The sequence below is a fragment of the Meles meles genome, chromosome 7, assembly GCF_922984935.1.
Source record: "Meles meles chromosome 7, mMelMel3.1 paternal haplotype, whole genome shotgun sequence".
Classification (NCBI taxonomy): Eukaryota; Metazoa; Chordata; class Mammalia; order Carnivora; family Mustelidae; genus Meles; species Meles meles.
In genome coordinates, this window is record NC_060072.1 from 94,510,544 (window position 1) to 94,521,267 (window position 10,724).

General features: G+C 31.8%; 1 pseudogene; it reads left to right on the forward strand.

Moving 5' to 3' along the window:
• The first annotated feature begins 3,167 nt into the window (after positions 1-3,167).
• LOC123946440 lies at positions 3,168-4,133 on the forward strand (annotated as a pseudogene).
• The last annotated feature ends 6,591 nt before the right edge of the window (positions 4,134-10,724 follow it).

The window sequence follows — 10,724 nt, forward strand, 5'->3', positions numbered from 1 at the left end:
ACTTACATAACAAAATGTACTTATTTTAAGTGTAACATTCCATTGAGTCTTGACAAATGTATGTATACATCTTTAAAACTAATAGTACAATCAAGATATATAAATTTCTTTCACTTCTAAATGTTTGTGTTCTTTCCCAGTTAATCCTCCATAGTAGATTTGGTTTATCTTTTCTAAAAAAAATAAATCTTATAGTATTTTCCCTTTAAAATGTGTATATTTTCTCTTGGCATACTACTTTGAGATTTATCCACATTGCCACACAGATGAATTCCTTATTCTTTTATTACTATGTACCGAATACATCACTTTTTATCACTCTCTAATGGTTACTTATATTATGTTCCTCTTTGGATTATTATGAATAAAGTTGCAATAATCAACTCTTTCTAAGGACATAGTTTTGATTTGTTTTGTTTTTTTTCCTTTCAGGTAAAGTCTTAGGGTTGGATTCAGCATGTTATTTAATAGATACATTATTAATTTTATAAGAAACTGAAAAACTGTGTTCCAAAGTGGTTTTACCATTTTATATTTCCACGAGCAATATGTGAAAATTTCAATTGCCTCATGGTTTTAACCATGCTATTGTTAGTACATTTAATATTGACCATTCTAACAAATGTTCAGTAATGTCTTATTATCACTTAGTTTTTATTTCCTTAATGACTAATAATGTTGAATATATTTTAATATGCACATCTGGTATTCATGCTTCTTCCTAAGTGAAGTATATGTTCAAATCTTGAACCAGTTTTATTGGGCTGTTTGCCTTTGTATTAGTATACTGTGTGTATATGACCATGTGTGTATAATTACACACGCATGTAACTTTGTATCTTTATTACATTATACACATAACATAGAACAATATGTATTTGATATATGTAAAGTGAAATATATCCATAATATATATGTGCATGTAGATATCTATAATACATATTATATCTATACACTCACTAAATACATATCTTTAGTCAGATACATGTCTTATAAATATCTTCTCAGTACAGGGCATTTCTTTTCAATTCCTTTGAAATGGGTTTTTTTAAGCTTTATTTATTTAAGTAATCACTACAACCCACATGGGGCTTGAATTCATGACCCTAAGATCAAGAGTTGCATGCTCTTCTGACTGAGCCACCCAGGGGCCCCCTTTTCACTTTTTAATGGTATCTTTTGAAAAGCAATTTTTAAAATTAGGTCTATGCTCTATTTCAAGTTTATTTTTCATTCTGTTCACTTTTATCCATATGTACATCTTATTGTAGCAAGACCATTTGTGAGAAGGCATTAATTTTCCTATCAATTTGCCTTATGTTAGTCTATTTCAGGACACATTGTTCTAGTCCAATGAGTTATATGTTTACACATAACTCAATGTCAGTTTTTTGAAGTTTACATTGTATTGCTATACTATAATAATTTGTTCAATTGATGCCCAAGTGTTTCCTGTTTAAATGATGTTGTAAATGACATTTTTAAATTATCGAGTTCAAATGCTCAACATTGTTATACATAAATACAATTTTATATATATTGACACTGCTGTGCTTTTGCTAAATTCATTTATTTTTTTGTTTAAATTCAATAAGCCAACTTACAGTACATCATTATTTTCCTATGTAATGTTCGGTAAGGTATCAGTTTTGTATAACACCCAGTGCTCATCACATTTTGTGCCCTCCTGAATGCCCATCACCCAATTAACCACTCATTTATTCAAGGATTATCTTGTAGGTCATTTAGGATTCTCTATCAACCCAATCCTGTTACCAAAGGAAGATGATTTAACTCCTATCTTCCTAATCACTATGTCATCTTTTTCTCACCTTATTTTGTAGGTTAGGAGCTCTAACACATTGTTGAAAATGAGCTATGAGGTAGTCATCATTGCATAGATCATGATTTTAGAGGAGAGCTTGCAGGCTTTTTTTCTTATATTTTGATATAAGCTTATATTGATATAAGCTGAAATTTCATTTATAACTAGGTTTATAACTATGTTTATAACTAGGTGTCATTTATCACATTGAGACCATTTCCTCTGCTTCTACTTTAATGAGAAATTATCAGCATAAACAAGTACTGGATTTTGTTAATTTTTTTTCCTGAGGGGTACTTGGGTGTCTCAGTCGATTGATTAATCTGTGCCATTATATTTGAAGTGAAGTGTTCAAATAAAACACCTACGTGGGACATTTTAAAAAACACATTCTAATAATCTCTGTCTTTTAACCAGTGATGTATGTTTTGATCACTCATACAATGTTAGCTTTTATGTTTGGACTTTTGTTAATCATTTTGTTACTTGATTTTTGTTTGTTCTCATTTCTTTTGTTTCCCATTTCCTGCCTTAAAATTAACAACCCTAGTGTTTCATTTTACTTTATATAATGTGTTTTTGACTATACAATTTCTTAAAAGTTTGTGTGTGGATTGTAGTATACACAGTAAACATTTCACAGTTTACAAGTTTCACAGTAAACATTTCACTTAGAATTAATTTTTACCACTGGAGGTAGAATATAGAAAATGTATTACTCTCTAGGACCCTTCACTCTTTCCTTTTTTATTGCAGATACAATTATATTATGTTTATATACATCAGAAGCTCCACCAGATAATGTTATAAGTTTTGCTTTCAACAATCAGTTTTATGAAAGGATTTGTATAGAATTGGTGTTTTTGTTTGTCTTGAATGTTTAGTAGAAATCTACAGTCAAGCCATCTGAGCCTGAAGTTCTTTTTATAGGATGACTTAACTATGTATTTGTTCACTTTAATAGATATAGGCTGTATGGGTTAGATATTTCATCTTTAATTAGCTTTGGTCAATTGGATCTTTCAAAGAATTCATTTATTTCATTTAAGTTGCCAATCTACTCTGCAGATGTTTTCAAAATATTTCACTTGAATCTTCTTAATATCTGAATAATCTCTAATGATGTTATTGCTCTTATTCCTGATAAATCTTTCCTTTTCTTTTTTGCAACTCAGTCCCACAACAGTTTTATCAATTGTTATTTATCCCTTCTAAGAATCAGCTCTTGATTCCTTTGAACTTCTCTCTTGCTTCGAATTTCCCTTATTGTTTCCTTTCTTCTGTTTAGATAATTTATCTTTGACTTTTTACATGTAGATTGCCTAAAACTTCAAAAGTAGCAATGAGCAATCACACAGCAATAACAACATTCATCTTGTTGGGACTTACAGAGGACCCCCAGCTGCAAGTGTTCCTTTTTATCTTCCTATTTCTCACCTATGTGCTGAGTATTACTGGAAATCTGACCATTATTATTCTGACATTCATGGACTCTCATCTTAAAACACCTATGTATTTTTTTCTTTGAAACTTCTCCGCCTTAGAAATATCATTCACCACAGTATGTATTCCCAGATTCCTGTACAGTATATCAACTGGAGACAAAACCATTACTTATAATGCTTGTGCTAGTCAAATATTTTTTATTGGGCTTTTTGCGGCCACAGAATTTTTTCTCCTGGCAGCCATGTCCTATGACCGCTATGTGGCCATCTGCAAACCCCTTCATTACGTGACCATCATGAACAACAAAGTCTGTACCATCCTCATCCTCTGCTGCTGGATCTCTGGACTCATGATCATCATCACACCCCTCAGTATGGGCCTCCAGCTGGAATTCTGTGACTCCAATGCTATTGATCACTTTGGCTGTGATGCATCTCCTCTTTTTAAGATTTCATGCTCAGATACTTGGTTTATAGAGCAGATGGTTATAATCTGTGCAGTGTTGACATTCATTATTACTCTGATAGGCATCATTCTTTCCTACACATTTATCATCAGGGCAATTCTAAGATTCCCTTCTGCTTCTCAAAGGAAAAAAGCTTTCTCTACCTGTTCTTCTCACATGATTGTTGTTACCATCACATATGGCAGCTGTATTTTCATCTACATCAAGCCTTCTGCCAAAGAAGAAGTGGACATCAATAAAGGAGTATCGGTGCTCACCACATCTGTTGCGCCTTTGTTGAACCCTTTCATTTATACTTTGAGGAACAAGCAAGTGAAACAAGCTTTCAATGACACGATCAAAAAAATTGCACTTCCTTACAAAAATAAGAACACATGGAATTTGAAAACTCAATGAGAGCAATGACTTGTTCCATAGCATTTTTTTTCCTGGAAGTCCTAACTAGTTCACTAAGGTAAACTCACCTCGAAATCATTTAAATCTTGATTTGTGAACTACTTGAAAAAAATAATTACTTTATCTCTTTAATCTCAATCAAAACTGTTTCCTCCATTAAGGGAACATGAGAATTTGTTTCCAAAAAATAAAATCCTCTCTCACCTCTCACTAAGCTTTTCTTTATTATTCAAAAAGAAACTATATAACATATTAAATATAGTGTCTGCGGGTACATGAAATTTTTAGATCAATACTTTTTCTAAACTCTTTTAATTTGCACATATAAATGTACCAAAAGAAACGTGAAATATACGAAAATTATATCATTTTGTTTTAAGATATTAATAAGATGAGCTTTAAAATAAACTCAAAATGGGCATATTAAGTGAAATTGAAATATATTCAAAGTAAGAAAATAAATACCAGGAATGTGGAAACAAATATGATACATGAAAGACATAAGGAAACCAGAATATTTAGATTTTCTTAAAGAAACAGAAAAATTTAGACCACACCTGCTTGACAATAACATGGAAACATTCATACATGCATGCACAAGCACAAAGAATGAAACAAGATTGACTTTTGCTTCCAGCTGTGTCAGTGTAATTAATTTGAGCCCATGTTTTCTGCTTTAAATCATCATAAAACTGAGTCAATTTTAAGAAGAAATTTGACAACAAAAATCTCCAAACCAGGTCTTTCTATAAAAGGAAAAGTTAAAACAATAAGTCCACAATTAGCACTCGCACAGTCCACAGTATGAGATAGAGACTAAGTTCAAAATGATTGTCTCTCCAACTTGATTTGGCAAAGATCAAGTCAGCTGCATTGTCAGTAAGCTCAGGTCAGTGCTGTATTTACCTGGAATCTTGACAGACGTTATTCATTTATGCCTTGGCTGAGGAATTGACTGAACACTTACTTGCAGGTTTACCAGTGATAAAGCTGAGAGTTCAACAGAGATAGTAGAGGCCAACCAGTCTGCAACCTTGCAGTTTGGGCCCAGAGAAAGAGAAGAGACCTTGTTAACATCTCTCCAAACCATAGCCTTCTAGCTAGACAGCAGGAAAGCCCTTAGGAGTACCTTAGGAGTAAGGACTGCATTATAGAACAAGAGTCAGAAAATTAAGGTCTGAGGGTAAAATCTATCTACCATTGGTTCAAGTAAATAAAGTTTTATTGAAACATGCCCATTCCCACTCATCTCCATATTGTCTATGGCTGCTTTTAATGTCAGAGTTGAGTAGCTTAACAGAGACTTCATGTCCCAAAAAGCCAAAAACATTTACTACGTAGTCTTTTACAGAAAAAGTTTTCTCATCTCTAGTGTAGAATTTACTTTTCCATTTTTACAGTTTTTTATCATTTGGGAAGAAATAATGAGAGGCAAGTTGCTAAACAGATACATTGTCTTCATCTACCAAGATGTCTCCAGAAAGTAATTTCTAATCTTGGCCAACCTGAAGAATTGAATTAGTCCATCCCTCTACAATCTTCCCTTTTGTCCATGACTATACTTCAAAACAGATTTTGAAAGAATGAAAATTTGGGGAAGCCTGTCTAGATCTCACCCTAACTCAAGTTAAAACCACATCAATGTTTTATAACAAATTGGGAATCCACTTGTTTGTCATTTAATAGAAAATTTTGTTCACCCCACCAATTCCTATAAATCTCAAATATCACCTCAACTGTTGGAAAAATACTTTACTCCCGAATCCCAAATTATATATGTGCAATTCAAAATCAAGCCACAGTAGTATATTTCCTAGGGCTACTGATTTTGAAGTAAGGCCATCCATGTGATTTGTCCATCATTTGGCTTAAGTATGTGCCTTAAGTGTAAGGCACCCTCCCTAAATTTGGATAGACTCTCAAGTGCTGTTTGGCTGAGCCATTCCAACTACAGCTTACCCAGCAACCATATAAAAGTAGCCTATCATTTTTTGCTCAAAGCCACATTAATTGAAAAGACCATCCAAGATGAAAATTATTGAGACTAGTTCTTCTTAAATACTACTGGAAATTTTAACTGTTTTTTAAATTGAGTACATTTACTAATCCTTGAGTTGTATCTTGTCTCATGTATATAAAAATATCTGTTTTATCCTAGGAATTTAGATATTGGAACTGTTTCAAAATTAAAAATAAAATTCAATATTATAGTCTGAAAATTAAGATTATTTAATGCTGACATTTGATTGTCCTTCTTTAACAAAATATTAACATTTCTAATTATATACTTTATAAACCAAAATAGATAAATAGCACATATTTGTTATATACATTGACCTATTTACTGGTTTAAAGTAGCCAGTTTATGGTATGAACATTTAAAAAAAGAGGGGAATAACCAACTAATCTGTTCATAAAGAGTACTTGGAAACTTTGCTAATCAAAAAGCTTCAGATTGGAAGATATGAATTGACTGGTTATATTTATTACACATAGTTTATTTTTGCCTGTTTTTAAACAGGTAGGTGTTCTAAAACTTTTGATTGCTAATGAGTGAGGAACTGGTTACAGATAAATTCCTGTTCTCTGGTTTGTAAATTAATTTGATATTCTTTTTTAATATAAAGGAAAACACCCATTGTGCTATGCAAATTAAAGTAGAATTTAATACAAGACCATACTGGCAGTATTAAGAACATAAAATGTTAAATCACTAAATTGTATACCTGAAACTAATATTGCACTGTATGTTAACTAATTGGAATTTAAATAAAAACTAAAAAGAAAGAAAGAAAGATAGAAAGGAAGAAAGAGTATAATGTAAAGATTTGTTCAAAGAGTAAAACTCTTAGCTTTATCTGGTACCCTAAGATTCACCAAACCCATTGAAATCCATCAGGATTTCATAAAAAGAACTAACAATTTAGGCACATAAAAAAGTCATAAGATCATACCAAAAAAAAAAAAAAAGAAATGAGAGAAATACAATTATTTTTATGGAAAACAATTTATTATTATAAACAGTACAGGATTCCTGATTAATAGCTGGAGAAAATGATGCTATACATCTAAAGCATAAGTGCAATAGGATTTAAACACTGGAACAGAGATATAGTGGCAAATTATGTAATTGGGGATAAATGCATTTCAAATTATTACCTGAAAATAAAAGAAATCCTCTTCATTTGAAAATATATTACATTTCCCACTCCTAGGATTTATGTGTCTAATTCATTTGAAAACTAGAACTAGCAAGGGGAGCTAAAAACAGTTGAAAAAAATGTTTCTATTCATTAAGAAGATATAATATTTCTAATTTTGTATACATCATCATATAACCTGAGAATATAAAAGTCATATAAGACAAAAAGGAAAAATGAAAAAATCCATAAACATAGTGGGTTATTTTAACATTTTATCTCAGCATTGTATAGAGCAAACTGACCTAAGCATTAGTATGATACAGAAGTCTAAGCAACTCATGCACCAAACTAGACCTAATCATCAGAATGAAATATTGTACAAAAAACCCTAGAAACTGCACAATAATTTTAAAAGAAAAAGTGTTTATATAATTGAAGTTATGAGTAAGCTATCAATATGAAGATAGACTGAAAATCTCAAATATCTTCAGAAACTAAATAACATACACCTGAAAAGCCTTTCTGTAAAAATGGAACTCAAAATGGAAATTAGAAAATATTTTGTATTCTATTATATGAATACAAAGCCTGTGTGATACATATAAACGTGTGCTTGGAAAGAAATATATAGTTTAGGTATTTGTATTTTAGATGTGGTATATATACACAATGGAATACTATGCAGCCATCAAAAGAAATGAAATCTTGCCATTTGCGAAGACGTGGATGGAACTAGAGGGTATCATGCTTAGTGAAATAAGTCAATCGGAGAAAGACAACTATCATATGATCTCCCTGATATGAGGACATGGAGATGCAACATGGGGGGTTAGGGGGATAGGAGAAGAATAAATGAAACAAGATGGGATTGGGAGGGAGACAAACCATAAATGACTCTTAATCTCACAAAACAAACTGGGGGTTGCTGGGGGGAGGTGAGGTTGGGAGAGGGGGAGGGGATTATGGACATTGGGGAGGGTATGTGTTATCGTGAGTGCTGTGAAGTGTGTAAACCTGGCGATTCACAGATCTGTACCCCTGGGGATAAAAATTCATTATATGCTTATAAAAAAAAAATTGGAAGGGGAGGCTAACCATAAGAGACTATGGACTCTGAAAAACAACCTGAGGGTTTTGAAGGGTCAGGGGTGGGAGGTTGGGGAACAGGTGTTGGGTAATAGGGAGGGCACGTTTTGCATGGAGCACTGGGTGTTGTGCAAAAACAATGAATACTGTTATGCTGAAAAAATAAATAAATTTAAAAAAATAAAAAATAAAACGAAGAAACAGTAAAATCAGTGATCTAAATATCCGTTTCAAGAAATAAGAAAAAAGTACAAATTATACCAAAAAAAATGTGGAAGAGTGTATAATAGCAAAAACTAAATATATGGAAATAATTTTTCAGTAAAGGAAATCACTAATACCAAGGGTTGAGAAGAATACTTTTTCTGATGTTTTGGGTTTGAGTGTTCTAGATTTGAGTATTAAGTATGATTGCTTTATAAGACTTTTTTTTATCCTTGTTTATCTTTAACCTAGTTGCTCTATCCATTTGTGAAAATAGAGTATTGAAGTCTCCAATTATTATTGTTGAACTGTCTATTCCTTTCTTCACTTGTCAGTTTTTGCTTTATGTATTTTGAAGCTCCATTGTTAGGTTCATATATGTTTTAAATTTATCTTTTTTACTCTTTCACTTTCAACTTATTTATGTTTTTGAATCTATTATGTATCTTCTGTATATAGTATATGGTGGTAATTTTCTTTTTCATTACTCCAGACTGAAGTCCTCTGCCTTTTTAATTGGATACTTGGATCCATTCACATACAATGTTATTATGGATATAGTTGGATATACCTCTACCACTTTCCTTTTTGCTCTTTATATGTATAATGTACTCTTTACTATTCCATCTCTCAATGCTTCCTTTTGCATTAAGTGAATATTTCCTGTTTTAACATTTTAATTCTTTTAATGATGCTTTAACTATATTTTCACTATAGTTATCTTATATAGTTTTATTCTCTTTCATATTGAAGTTTATTATGTTGATGAATGCACAACTATGTATATGGTTTAAAAATCACTGAACTCTGATCACATGATTTCACTCATTCATATGTGGAATTTAAGAAACAAAAAAATGATGAATATAGGGGAAGGGAAGAAAAAATAAAATAAGTTAAAAACAGAGAGGGAGACAAACCATAAGAGACTCTTTAACTGTAGAGAACAAACTGAGGACTGCTGGATGGGAGGTGGGTGGTGGGGATGGGGTAACTGGGTTGATGGGCATTAAGGAGGGCACTTAATGTAATGAGCACTCGGTGTTATTTGCAACTGATGAAGCACTAAATTCTACCCTGAAATGAATAATACAGTATATGTTAACTAAGTTGAATTTAAATAAAACCAAAAAAATGAACAAATTAAAAAGCTGAAGATATAAGGACAAAAAAACCCGCTGAACTGCATAGAACTACATACTTCTCCAGGCAATTATGCCAAGTCCAAAAGCCAATCCCAACAGTCATATACACTATTGACTTGCTTATATATACCAAAATTACGAAATTACAGAATTTTACAAATTACAGAATTTTTAAATTATAATTGTAAGTTACAGAATTACAAAATTACAAAATTAATGAATGAATGAATAGAAGACCTAAGGGAATGGAGGCTTGAGTGGCCAAAAAAGAGCAAAATGAGGGATACTGTGATAATGAAATTTTCCTGCACTTAGGTTGCATGGTTGCCTGTGTCCTGGTTGTGAGATTGTATCTCATAAGATGTGACCATTGCAAAAAACTGGGCAAAGCATGCATGAGTTCTGTCTCTGTTACTTATTACAAGTGCATATGTACCTATAGTTATATCAAATAAAACTTTTAATTAGAAAAAGAAAAAATTTATCATACCAAAATCAAAGAGAAGAAAATCTATGTGCTTGAATGATCATAGAAATACCATTTATAATAGCATGAAACTGAAAACTAAACAAAGGCAGAAAAGCAGTATAGTATGGGTAAATAAAATATAGTTAATTTACATAAAAGATATTATAAAGCAATAACAATGAATGGTCTACAATCACACGCAATAATACAGGAAGATCTCACTATCTCATACTGACTGAAAGAGTCAGACATAAAATGTTTCATGTTACATGACTCCACTAATATAAATACAAAAACATGGATAATCTATATTATTACCAATCAGGGCAGTGATTTTCCTGGCAGTAGATATGAAAGAGTGAGTGGTTGGATGTTCAATAATTATCTGACTAAGTAAGCACTAGGGAAATATTCCAGGTGATGGTACTGTTCTGTTCTGTTGTTGCTAGGTATCTGTATAAGTTCAGTTAACGAAAATTCATTGTAATGTGCAGTTAAAATATGTGCATTTTTATGTATGGATGTTCCTTTATAAAATCTTCTA